Source organism: Takifugu flavidus, chromosome 13 (genome assembly GCF_003711565.1).
Source record: "Takifugu flavidus isolate HTHZ2018 chromosome 13, ASM371156v2, whole genome shotgun sequence".
NCBI classification, from domain to species: domain Eukaryota; kingdom Metazoa; phylum Chordata; class Actinopteri; order Tetraodontiformes; family Tetraodontidae; genus Takifugu; species Takifugu flavidus.
This window is the reverse complement of record NC_079532.1, coordinates 14,354,779-14,368,409: the sequence shown is the minus strand read 5'-3', so window position 1 is coordinate 14,368,409 and position 13,631 is coordinate 14,354,779. Positions and strand designations below refer to the sequence as shown.

At 46.8% G+C, this 13,631-nt stretch overlaps 1 protein-coding gene across 1 annotated transcript in view; it reads right to left on the bottom strand.

The window, feature by feature from the left end:
* Positions 1-13,522, bottom strand: part of mical3a (microtubule associated monooxygenase, calponin and LIM domain containing 3a) — a 65,596-nt gene extending 52,074 nt beyond the window's left edge. Inside the window, exons 1-2 of the mRNA XM_057052223.1 lie at positions 12,486-13,522; positions 10,131-11,179 (exon numbers count right to left, since the gene is read on the bottom strand). The gene's annotated coding sequence lies outside the window, so the exon portion shown is untranslated. The remainder of the gene's footprint in view (positions 1-10,130; positions 11,180-12,485) is intronic.
* Between the last annotated feature and the right edge of the window lie 109 nt (positions 13,523-13,631).

Here is a 13,631-nt window from a genome sequence, read left to right as displayed (position 1 = left end):
GAGATGGAAAGAATGTGGGACGTGAAGGCAACAGTGGTCCCAGTAGTGATTGGGACACTAGGGGCACTAACACCCAAGCTGAGTAGTTGGATCCAACAGATACCAGGAACCACATCAGAGATCTCTGTCCAGAAGAGCGCAGTCCTAGGAACAGCTAAGATTCTGCGCAGAACCCTCAGACTCCCAGGCCTCTGGTAGAGGACCCGAGTCTGAAGGAAGGAGGCACCGCCCAGGAGGGCGAGGAAGATATCTATATCTATATATCTATATCTAGATCCTCTAGATCCTCTAGATAGATAGATAGATAGATAGATAGATAGATAGATAGATAGATAGATAGATAGATAGATAGATAGATAGATAGATAGATAGATAGATAGATAGATAGATAGACTTTTGTGTATTTTCTGCCGACATCACTGATACCGGAGCAGGGACGCGAGTTCTGCTGGAGTTTAGACACAGGGAGCATGCAAACACCACAAAGAAAGGCCTGAATCCAACCCAGAACCTCTTTGCTAACAGGCAACTATGCTGACAGCGCCCTTTGTTAGTTACAGCACACAAACTACGGTATATAATTATGGAACTATGGGCAGGACTTTGTGTCTGTATTGCTAATTGGACTAATCTGTCTCCTCCTGCCCCCTTATTAGAACCATTGGTGGATTTGTGCACGTATGCAGTAACCCAGCTCAGGTGTATCCGGCTTTCATAAAAAATGGACCACAATGCATCACGGACCTGCTCTATCAAAACAAATGCTTCTGTAAAAAGGTCACCCCAGAACCACAATGCTATTTTAGGAAACGCGAGCACAGCTAATATGGGTAACTCGAACATTTAATTTCCTCCTACCCCCTGAGCAAACACAGCTCAAATCAGCTCCAGTCGGCAGCCCCTCTGTATGATGGGAGAGGGGCTTGTGGGAGGAGGTGGTCTGGGGCAGAACAAAGGAATTGGAGATGGTGAGTGAAAGCACAATAAGCAGAGGGGAGAGAGTGGTGAGACCCAGCCTCGGACGGAGGTCTGGCTGTGTCTGTGGTCAGTCCGTGCCCGTCTAACGTAAAAGGGGTGAGGACTGAGCCAGCAGCGGAGAAATGGGACTCGTCGCTGTGACAGAAGCCTCTGACCCATGCAGCTTTCCTGAAAGTCAAAGGTCACGACTTCTTCGTTGCTGCTTTCACAATTATAAACACTTATTTCTCATTTTGCCTGAACTACAATTGCTTCTCGTCTCATCTTCTTAACCGTTTATGGGTACACAATGGATGAAGGAAGGATCCACGACTGAATGGGTTGCCAGTGCATAGCAGGACCCTATATGAGAATTTGTGTTTGGTACCTTGCTCAAGGGTACCTCAGCCATGCTCTGAAGGCGTACAGGCACTTCTCCCTACTACCTGAACATCTTTCATGTTTTTTTCCTGTACTGGGGCATGAACCAAGTACCCTCTGTTTCTTCAGCGCAGTGCCCAACAGACTGAGCTACCACCGCCCACACAATTGCTATTGTTCCTTTTTTGTTGTTGTTAAGGGCTGTTCACCATATTTCTATTTATCAATCACGTTTGTAAGTGGATATTTCACAACACAAAAGGTATGAATTCCTTTTAATACACTTCACAACAGCCCAGAAAATATTTATGGAGCGCTTCAGTAGTACAAAGGTTATTAGTTCCGTCCCAGACATATCTTGGGTTAAAGTTAGCATTAGCATGCATATTTTTCAAACAGGATACTCAATGTTACGGGTGAAGCTATGTAATAGTACCACCGCACAGGTTCTGATCAGGCTGGTTCTGCTCTCTACATTATTGTAAGTGCACTCTTGCCTGGTCACGTGTGAACCGCAGCTCTGCGCAGCCCCGTGGACGACAGTTTGCTGAAAGAAGCCTGTGTTGTAGCGAGAAGAAATTAAACAATTATTCCCAGTGTACAGAGTCACAAGAGAGCCGGAACAGACCAGCGCAGAGATGTGACGTACAGCCCCGCTCACTGGTGATCAGGGTCAGATGAAACCTGATCAGATGAAACCTGTAGTCCAGAGGGATTCAAAACCCAAACCCTTCTAACAAACCACTGCGTGACTCTGACACCTGGTAATTGTACCCTCATCCAGACCTTAAACGTTTAACAGCTAACCCTTAGTAACCACTCGGCGGTGGTAGCTCAGTCTGTTGGGGACTAGGCTGAGAAGTGGAGGGTTCTCGGGTCGCGCTTCAGTGCTTGGAAGGTGTTCTGGTAGGGGTAGGTGCCAGAACACCTTCAAAGCACTGCTGGGGGTTACGGTTAACCCTTGAGCAAGGTGCTGAACCCACAAATGCTCACATGGCCCCGTGAGGAACTACCAACTGATCTAGGGGTGGACTCTAACCTTGACCTTGACCCTGACTCTGACTTCGCCTGAATGTGCACCTTCCACGTGACCACAAAAGGGATAAAGTGATCAAGAAGACAAATCCTTATTCACTGGCCTTATAGACGGCACAGAGGAGGGTGGGGGGGGGGGGGGGGGGGGGTATAACTGCTACATGCAGCCATTAATGAATTCATTAAAATGGACTCCTGCTGTTAAGGGTTTGGGATTTTTTTTTAAAGCTATATCCTATCCTATCCTATCCTATCCTATCCTATCCTATCCTATCCTATCCTATCCTATCCTATCCTATCCTATCCTATCCTAACCCTAACCCTATCCTATCTGATCTTATCTATGCTGGCTTCTGCTTGTTTTCATTTTTCATTTTGGTGTAAATCATAACAGAGGTCGGTCGGTCGGTCGGTCGGTCTGTCGGTCGGTCTGTCGGTCTGTCTGTCGGTCTGTCTGTCTGTCTTTCCGTCTCTTGTCCCCCTCTCTCCCCCTCTTTCTGTCTCTCTCACTTTGTCTCCCTCTCCCTTTTCCATCTATCTCTCACTCTCCTCTCCTCTCTCCTTCTCTCCCCTTTTTTCCTCCCTCTCTCTCTCTCTCTCCTCTCCTCTCCTCCATCTATCTTCTCCCCCTCCATCTCTTCTCTACCTCTTTCTCTCTACCCTTAATCTCCCCTTTTTTCTTCTCACTCTCACCCACCTCTCTCTCCCTCTCCTCTCTCCTTCTCTCCCCTTTTTTCCTCCCTCTCTCTCTCTCCCTCTCTCTCTCTCTCCCTCTCCTCTCTCCTTCTCTCCCCTTTTTTCCTCCCTCTCTCTCTCTCTCTCTCCCTCTCCTCTCTCTCTCTCTCTCCCTCTCCTCTGTCCTCCCTCTCTTTCTCTCTCTCTAAACAGGGGTGACCCCTCCCCCGGTAAAGAGTGCACTTGTTCCTGGCTGGAACAACTGACTGTCTGTAATCCTGATCTGATCTTGTCTGGTAAAACCCCGCGATCTGAGCCGAAGGTCCATTTTGTGTTTCTCCCTGACAGCTGAAATACATCTGACCTCGTCTCACCTTACAGCCCTGAAAACATAAACACCCCACTCTGACTGTTCCGTTACACGTGTGCGTTTCCTCGGTAACTTGACGACAGGCTTCGTCACAGTTTCGATCTCTGAGCAGGACACAAACTGATGCTCGCGTTCTGCCGCTCCGGGACGGTAACCAAATAGGCCCAGAAAACACCTATACCTATTTCTGTATGTACTCTGTGGACTATGTGTGCCTATTCTCTGCTCTGCTCTGCTCTGCTCTGCTCTGCTCTGCTCTGCTCTGCTCTGCTCTACTCTACTCTACTCTACTCTACTCTACTCTACTCTACTCTACTCCCCCTTCTCCTCTCTCTCTACCCAGCTGGCCATCAGCAGGAGGGTCCCCCTACATGAGCCTGGTCCTGCTCAAGGTTTCTTCCTGTTAAAGGGGAGTTTTTCCTTGCCACCGTTGCTTGTTTGGGGGTCAGGCCCTGGGATTCTGTAAAGCGCCTAGAAACAATTTTGATTGTAAGACGCTATATAAATAAAAATTGATTGATTGACTGACTGATTGACCTGTAACCATCCCAACAAGCCCCCTTGCCTTAACCTAAAACCAATTCCAACCTCAACCAAAGGCACGTCCTAACCCTCAAACAGTCCCTTGATGATATGAGGGCCATCCAAAATGTCGCTGCCTCCCAAAAAAATGATCACTTTTATAGTAGGATAGAATCTGTACTCAATATCTAGCAAAACAGACAAAGACACACACACATGCACACACATGTTCCCATGGCTGATGCCATTTTAAAGAGAAGCAAGGAGGAGAAAGACTTTTACCTGCTGAAGACAAGTGAATGATTAACTGAGCTGAGAGACGAGGTCAGCCTGCAGCTATCGGCTCCTGTGGCGTTCATGTGAAAGTGAGGATTCCAAATATTCTTGCACAGAACACGTTAACAAGAATCCGCGGCCAGCTTCACGCTAACACTAACACTGGGCTGCAGTTGTTTCCAGTTTCAGCAACAGGACGTCCTCCTTCTTAGTGTGTTATCATCCTGTTATGTTCTGATTGAAGCACAAATCACTAAGGAAGATCTCGTCCTTCCATCAACGTGGTTTTTGTCCGTCTGACAGGAGAGAGCGGTTTTATTTTAATTTTATCCCTTGTCTTTATATCAGTATGCTGTCTTGGCTTGGTCAGCTTCAAAAAAGAGACTTCATCTCAAGGGACATCCCAGAAAATCAAAGGATAAATAAGATCATTCTCAGCCACACCACACATTGATTTCTTTGATTTCACCTCTTATTAGACGTCCCCCTCCTCGCTAACAGATTTTCCCAACTTTGTTTTTGGTCATATTAGTAATTCTATTACTGCAGCACCAGCGCTCCAGGCAATATAAGAGCTGAAATGTGGCCTCTCAATCATTCTGCTCCACCATCAATCACTGGTGATAGCAGCTAATTACGACGCCATGACGGTGGTTATACAATTTATAAGTTTTCAAATTAATATGAAACACTGGTTTAAAGTGTACTACTAGAAGATTGTAGCAGGGGAATGCATGACCACCGACATTATCAGGATGTTTTTCTGCTGCACTCTGTGAATTCTCACAGTCAGCTTTATCAGCCCAGATCTCTGAACACAGCAAACACGCGAACATCACGTCCAGCTGTTCAAATATTGTGACATGAGATCTTCTGCGTGGCACAAAGAGCTCTTGTGAAGACCAATGAGGACAAAAACAGTGGACAACAGCCGCTGAGGCACGTCCCCACCTCTAGGCTCACACACACACACACCCACAGGCACACACACACCCACCCACACACACCCACACACACAGACAAACACACACAATTTTATTTGTCCATTGTTCCCCCTTGGCAGGATGCTCTCATGTCTCCAGGCGTGAGCAGCACACTTGGCGGTTGGGTAATCTGAAATGTTTTATCTACATAAACCATAAACCATAAACACCACTCAGACTTTATCAAAAAAGGAATGCCGACGTGTTGCATTTCTTATCTCCAGGAGGAGTGAAGTGGCGGCTTCCTGACGAGATGTCGAGTCACTCGTTCTTCCCAGTGTTTGAACGGGGCACAAAGGGGCAAATCGGTCTCGTGACAGATCAGACATTAAGTCGCTCCTCTCATCACCTACAGCTAATACCACATCTGAGGGGATTATACATGGGGTCAGGTGGTGGACGCTTGTAAAGCTGAGCTCCTCTCTTTGTCTTAACCCCCAAAAACACAACTTCTCCCTGTAAAATATTTTCATTCTGATGGTTTAATGAAAGAAAAAACACCCCTCCATAGCTTTATTAGGTATTTGGTGCAATTCTATGTATAGAGGGTCCACAACTCTGATACCACCAATACCACATGGGTTACGTTTACAACAAATAACTTGATTATATGTGGTGATTATCTGTGCAGAGGTGTGTCCCCCCGCCACACAGCTCTTCTCTAAACTAAACGTTAGCGTTCCTCCAGTGACAATGGGAAGGTTTAGTTTCCATGGGACCTTTGCATAGATTTGTGTCCCTGGACTTGGGTTTCATGCTCCAGGCTGAGTGTGAACTCTTCCACAAAGCCTTCTGTCCCTTCAAAATGCTGCATCTTTCCTCCCGTGCTCACATGTTTTCCTGACAGCTGAATGTTTTATAGAAACTGGAACAGTGAAGCCGTTGACCTGCTGTTCTTACATTGTGAGGTAACCTAGCTCATTTTGCTCACTTGTTAGCATGCGGATTAGCATCAGGGATGAGTGCAAAAGAAAACAAAGGAAACATTGGTGTATTTGCACATGTCTCATTACACTAAGGAACGATTGAGGCAGTGGAATCTCCAGAACAGTAAACAAACTTTCTATTGTCAATGCAGATTCTCCAATAGTGCCCTTGCTAACATCTCATTTGGCTGAAATACAAATGCCCCACAGTCTTAGAGGGGGCGACTCTTTTTCCTGAGGTAAAGGTGTCAAATCCCAACCTTCATCACTATGGACAGGTTGAGTCGCAGAGTTGCTTTAACTGAGAAAACCTGAGGACCATTTTATGCTTAAAAACATTTTATGTATAACTCCCTAATAAAATGCTAAATCCTTTCAATAAATATGAGCGCGATTCCATGTTTAGCGCAACTATGTCTTTGTGAGACAGCCCATAATTCTTTTCAATCCATCATCTCCGCATATTCAGCGTCGTCGTCAGATGTAGCTGAAGTGATTACAATGGCAAAATCAAAAACACATGCAGGTTTGTGATTCGGAACATCGCGTCAGGCTCAAGTTATTCCGATTATCCCAGATCTGAGTCCTGGCTTCAACAGGAGAGGCTATTTGTGTCTCGTTCACCTTCTTTGATGAGGCGCCATAGACACGATGAGGTGCTCCCCACACAACAGGTCTCAGGAGACGCTGCAGTTTGTCTGAACACATAAATGACTGTAGTTACAGTACAAAAGAATCATGTTTAATACATAACATGACTGAATGAAGCCACCGAGAGCCGATGACGTTCAGCGTTTTACCGTCAGGATGATGATTCGTCATATGATTTAAGTGGATTTTTGCAAACCGCTTGAAAGCATCCGAGTATAGCACGCTGCCAAAAATAGAAAAGTAAAGTTTATCCCAAAATAAAAAGCGCTCGAAAGAAGAGAAATTTAATTTGAAATGAGGAAATGATAGTCCTGAGTCATAATTACAGCCCTGAGTCATCCAGAAGCAAACGCTAACTCGTGTTTTTGGAAATAAACACTGATGTGTTTGGACAACGATTAATAAGAGTTTGACAGATGTTGGCTGGGTGCCTCGCCCAGTACAAATGTTCTCTGCTAGTTAGCTGTTAGCTTCTCAGTCTCCCTCAATTACTTGTCTCTCATCAGCTATAAAACCTTCAACCTCTGAAGTCCTCTTCGGTCCTAACGCGTAGATTTAGCTGTACACTTCTGGCCCGCGGGCGTCCATATGAACGATTACGCTCGTGCAAGACGACATTTGGCCCACAGGTGTTGCCACGGCGTCGGTTCCAAGACGTCAGACCTCTTTGTCTCCCTCATCTCGGTGAATCAAACGGCACATCATTCAAAGAGAGAATGCAAAATGAAAGAAATAGTAGCCAAGAGCTGTTTCATTATTCGACACACAGCTGGGTCTGGGCAAGAAATGAAATCCATCAGGCCGGGCGTGCTGTCCTCTAGTCCTCCAGTCAGGGTGGGGAACAGCCAGTTTTGTAACGCACACATCCTGGACTCATCCTCACCACAGCATAATGTCCCAACATTTCCCATTCCAGAGCTTATTTCTGCACGAGCTGTGGCAGCTCTCGCCTAATAAAGTCGACTCAAGTTAACTCAATTTTCTATTTTCAATAGATGTAAAGAAAATCTGTGGAGGCTGAGAGGTTTTGGGGAGGAGTGAAAAATCCAAACCAGCAAGCATCCCCAGGTAGGAAAGAATAATACACTGGTGTGGCTGTTTATGTTACAATATACAGTATTCAATATTGGATTTGTTAGCATTCCCGAAGGTTTGGTTCAGGCTATTCCTGTTTCACTGCCGCACAGCCTTCTATTTCCTTATTTAGCATGTTTCCACCACAGGAACTAAGAATAGTTTAATTGGTTCTCTCGAACCGGCTTGGCATAAGTGTACGTGCAAAACACACAAGAGGAAAAATGCACTTAACATCTGAGTAGATGTGTGTTCTGAGGAGTGAAATTGGTGCAGCCAGAAGTGTTGATCTAAACTCTGGTCCACCTGAAACCTGCGTCTTGGTTCACTTGCAGATGAAAGCATAGGAATTTTAACATTCCCCTCCCACTCGAACAGAGTCCCCTAGACTTTTGCTGGTGTGAAGGGGCCTTAACAGGACGGCTGCACCACAGCGCCTCTTCCTGTGTGGAGGACCAACGAGCCCCTGACCGGTAGTTTCCCTGCTAATATGCACATCTCTAAGCCATCTTCTGGCCATTCAAGTCTAAGAAAGAGGCCCAATGATGGTGCATTCAAGTGTTTTTGGAATTGTTGGTAATAAATTATGCAGAAGGGAGAATAATCACACAAATGTGTCATTTATTGTGTCAGATAGCAGAGGAAAGTTACTTCTAGCATATTTCACTGCAACCGTTGCTGCAACAGTTGGGCCTGCTTATATCAGGCTGACGCAGCTCTCTGCTGGTGGGGCAATTGGAAGTGAACAAAGAAAAAAATGCTCTCCAAGTTCTTGTAGTGACTCAAGTGATATCAGTGATTCCGTCAGTGTTCCCAAAGCCCCAAATCTGTCTGAAAACAGATGACTTTTGGACAAACAAGGCCAGAAGGGCGCTGACGCAAAGTCACGAGGCTCGCTCTCGACTCGCCGAGGGAAAATATGCTTGAGCTGAGAATAAAACAGAGCCCAACCACACCCATGGTGCCGCATTCAACAGCACTTTAGACAGAACGCCTCTGTGGCTGAGCTGATCCTTGCAGCGCATGTGGCATGTTGGCCCCAGCTCAGCTGGTCCAGAGATGGAATCTTCTGGTTCCCTGCTGCTCCGAACCTGCCCGAGCGCTCAGCTGGAAGCTCCGCTCTGGCTGAGGATTTCGTTATCCAAATATCCAACTGGGACTCGCAGTTGTGTGTGTTTTCACATCGCCGTTGCCTCCTGCCAAGTTTGTTCATGAGCCGGCCTATTGTCACTGTTGCTGGTTACCGGGTTACGTGAGTCTTTGTTTGGGGCTGTTTTGATGAAGAATCTCAACCAAGACGGGAGAACAACAGCAAAAAAAAACACTTCAAAAAGCACTTTTTCCTTGTTGCATTTTTAAAAGTCAGTCATAGATAAGTCTCAAATGCGCGATGTGTGCTTGAAATTCCCCCAGTTTCATTTACAACCTGAGGATTGGTCTCATTACCTCGACGCGATGATGTAACACCTCGCACCACCGCCACTTGCGTTTTGTAACGCTCACTGTGTGACTGACAGACTGTGTGATAGTCGCTCCCAGGGGGGCTGCGACTAAAAAACACAGAGACAGCTGCCTCCCCCTCCCTGCTCTGAACGAGCGCGTGTGTGGACATGTATGTCCAAATGTGTCTTGCATTGCATCTATTTATGAAGCTCCGACCCCACAAGCGACCTCTTGCCAACACCCTCCGGCCTGAGCATGTGTTGAGGTGTGCGGCTCCTTCAGAGGAAATGTCACTCTTGGAAACCAAACCAATCCTAAAGTTTCCAGAACTAGAAGCCCGATTACCTCTCTGCTAGCTCAAACCCTGAGCCAAACCAGCAGGAGTGTGAATGTAAGAAATGTTCATGGTCATAAACAGAAGGACATGTTCCAGTGACCTTAAAGCCATAGGAGTCATGAATCTGTGAGGCCTTTTTCTATTACTACTATCACTAATGCAGATTTAGTAAAACTATGATAGCAGTAAACTGGTTGGATAATAGCTTGTATCTGGTACACCGTGGGAAACAGGTAGAGTTCATAACGTGACCTCCAGCACTAACGAACAGGGAGTGTTTAGCCCTCACCTGCTTCTTGAGCATTGCCTCCTTTCACAACCAACGCATATAGTTTCACATATACACACTGGCGGCTATGTGGGTGAACTCATGTCTAATATTGCACAAAACGGTCAGGGTGAACAAAAAACCCGAGTGGGGTTTGAAACGAAGCTAATTGGAGCCGATGAATTCAGTAAAAAAAAAGGCTTGATAGTGAAAAGAAGGGAAACAAAAGCACCTTCTGGGATTGTGGCTGTTTTCTGGCAGCTAACGAGCCTCGGCTACAGAAACAGCACGTGGGTCTCCATTCATCAGCAGTTTTGCCAAAATCTGGCAGCCTGAGGAGGTGGATTTGGGTTTCTGTGGAGAACAGCAGTTTAGGATGAATCAGAAAACATTCTGGGATCCGCAGGCGCCTTCAGGAGCATTTATAGGAATTGATACACACTCGATGAGCCACATTCTCTGTCCTACACCCGCCTGACCCCTATCAGACAGCAGGTCACGTGCATATTGGTGTGTTGTAAGTGGAAACACAGATCATTTGGGCAGCAGATGCGGCCGTGAAGTAGACAGCTGATTATCCGCAAAAGAGGCTGTCGGCAGTTCAGGTCGCATGTGTTGTGAATCCATTATTTATCACGTCAGATGTGTGTCTATGAGGGTTTTGGGTGTTTCTGAACTCACATTAGATGCAGAAATCAGCTGTCGAGACCTTATGGCAGCCGTATGTTTCCAAGTACGGTGAAGACGAGGCTCGCGATTCAAAACCAGGTTCTGATTTTGAGAGTTTGCGTTCCATATGAGGCTCAAGCAAGGTCTGTTTATAAAATGAACCCTGAAAAACAATGCTAACAACAATGCTAACAACAAGAAACAACTCTGGATTTGTTCAACGCTGCTTAATTGGGAAGAGTTTTATATCTTTTGAGATGTAAAATAATAGTAAATGAAGGAGCTGAAGGGAGCGCCTGAGTTTTGGGTTGTTTTCAACACTGTCTGAAGTATTTGGTTTGATCAGACATTGTCCCACAGAGGCCTCTGATACAAACAGAGTTGTGATCCAAAGTTATTAATAGATGTTTTGCAGATGCTCGTCCACAACAGAGATCGCGGGAAACTCGTTCCAGCAAGGAGAAAACGACCTGTGAAATACTGCTGCTCTGCAGTCGGACCTGGGGGACGCTCACCCAGAGGTTGCCTCTTCCATTATGAAAGAGCTGGGTGCGGGTCTGCAGAGACTGGAGGAGCAGTCGGAGCAGACGAGCACCCCCCCGCAGAGTCCATCTGCTGACCAAAACAAAGCTCAGAATCAGAAGCTTAACAAGATTAGGCCATTGCCTCAAACCAGCACCATGCAGAAACCCTCCATCTCTTCCATCTTTCAAACGTCACTCTTTCTCCTCTTTTGCTCCTTCTCTCAGTCAATTGGCCCTTCGTTCGCGAGTGTGTGTGTTGGGGGGGGGGGGGGGGGCATGCCCGTGCAGAAATCTCCTCCACCTGAACACACACGCCAGGAGTCACCTGGAAAATCCTCTCAGGACTCTGAATCTGTCCAGGTCGCTTTAAAACTCTTGACAAAGCAAAAACATCCTGTTTCCACAGGTAAGGGAAACAATAAGTCCAGTTCTTTGAAAGGAAGGAGGATATATGTGAATGAATGCGTTGAAATTTGTTGGTCTATGAGAGATTTGACGTGTCTAAAACAATACGGAGGTTTTATGTGTCCACTGAGGAACAACAGTCAGGCTGTAGGAGAAGCTGACAGGCAGGATCGCTGTCTGAAGTCGGAGGGGAGGGCAACTGCTTAGCAAACAGGCCCCCTCATGAATGACAGCTATTCACCTCCGCCTCAAACATCACATGAGCGTGCTGCTGCCTCCTCCTCGCTGCTGTATAAACAATGTGTCTTCTGATGCAGCAGAGCCTGGCGGGGAGGGAGACGGAGATAACCTGCTGCGTGACCTTGAGGACCCGCCGGCCGCTGGTGACAAAGGCTTTGTGTGCGCGAATGAATGTAGCGCATCATTTATTTTTAGTCGTGTTGGGTGGCTGCTTCGACCCCCCCCCCCCCCATGACTGCTCGCGCATCAGCTCTGAAAACAGGCTGCAGCTTCTCTGTGTCATGTTACACGTGGCCTTCTGAAACCCGCCTCCTCCCCCTGGGGAAGCGCTTGCGACGCTAACTTCAGCCACAGAAATGAGAAGATGACCCGATTACGGAGCAGAGAAGAACTGCGCTGGTAAACGGGGGAGGCAGGAGATTGGGAAATGATGACAGACGGCAGGAAGTGACGGGAGAAAGAACAGAAAGTGCGAGCGCCAGCTGGCCCGTGTGTAGTCGGCGTGCACGAGACATCTTGGTGCTGCAGCATCTCTGCTGCTGTGAGTGACGCAGCATCCGGGATTTTGAATTATTTAAATTAAAAAAAGAGCACGATAGGAACCGACGCCGCTGTCAGAGACGGGGGATGTCTGGGGGTAACGACCAGTGCCAATGGGTCCAAGTGTAAACACAGATCCCAAAATAACATATCAGGGTAACACACACCCAGGGAACAACAACAAACACACACACACTCAGTGTACTCACAGTGAATTCTGTGATGAGAACCTCCACCTGTCAGAGGGTTTGTCCTGTCTTTCACTGGAAGATCTGACTGCAGTGTTGGAACTCTGTCAGTGTGCTAACGCCTCGTTCTGCCCTCCCTCCCTCCCTCCTTCCTCTCAAAGTTTTCTCCAAGGTCAGTGGGTAGAACTGCTTATTTGGCTCCTCCCTGAGTGGACAATTCCCGCACCCCCACCCTCTCATCTTCCTCCTCCACCTCCTGCAGGCCGGACACCCAGGCAGCGATTACCACCATGATCCAGATTAACCCCTGGGTGTGCTTGTGTTGTGCTACGCTGGCCAGGGAAAGAACAGGAGCGGCTGCTGCGCAGGGACAGAACTCAGGAACGGGATTACTGGAAGTGTGTGTCGGAGGGGGCGCTCAGACAGAGGGTCAGGGCAGACCGGATGGAACACTTTTAAGCTCTGAACTTCTGAGAGAGAGAACGAATTAAATGTCCATGTCAAGGCTTCTATTGAGGGAACTGAGGGAGAGATTATTCCCCCTCATTTATGAAGCTATGATGCAGAGGCAATGGGATGTAATACCTGGTGAGTGGGGCCTCTGCCTGGTAATGCCAGTTCAGGGGCTTTGTTGGTCATTTAGCTGCTTGTTGCTGTGGCTTTGGATCTTGTGATGGGATTAGAGAGGAGAAGCGTCTGATAGGATGATGAAGAGGTACTACTTGAGAACAGGGAAAAACATCCCACAACAAGAGCACATGCCCTATTTCAATTTGTATCGTTTTGTTTGTTCTTCAAAAACCCACCCAGTAATCCCCCAGACACGAGGCACACCGGTGAACAACTGCTGATGCACAGTAATAGGACGCTGCATCTTCAAAACATCCTGTTTTACAATTTCATGAAAAGGAATAAAAATAATAAGAAAGCCTTTTAGTGACTCAGGTCCAAATTCAGTAGTTTCATACATCAGCTGCAACTGAAAAACCTAAAACAAAATAACGGAATTTATGGTTCTATACTGCCACCCAATGGTGATTCGATGTAGATGCAATGAAAGCCTTTTTAACCTGCTCTTGGTGACGTAATAAGAGAAGGCAAGCGTGACATCTTTGCTCCTAAATGACGGAATGACCTATAATGAATGAAAAGCAATCTCAATATAAT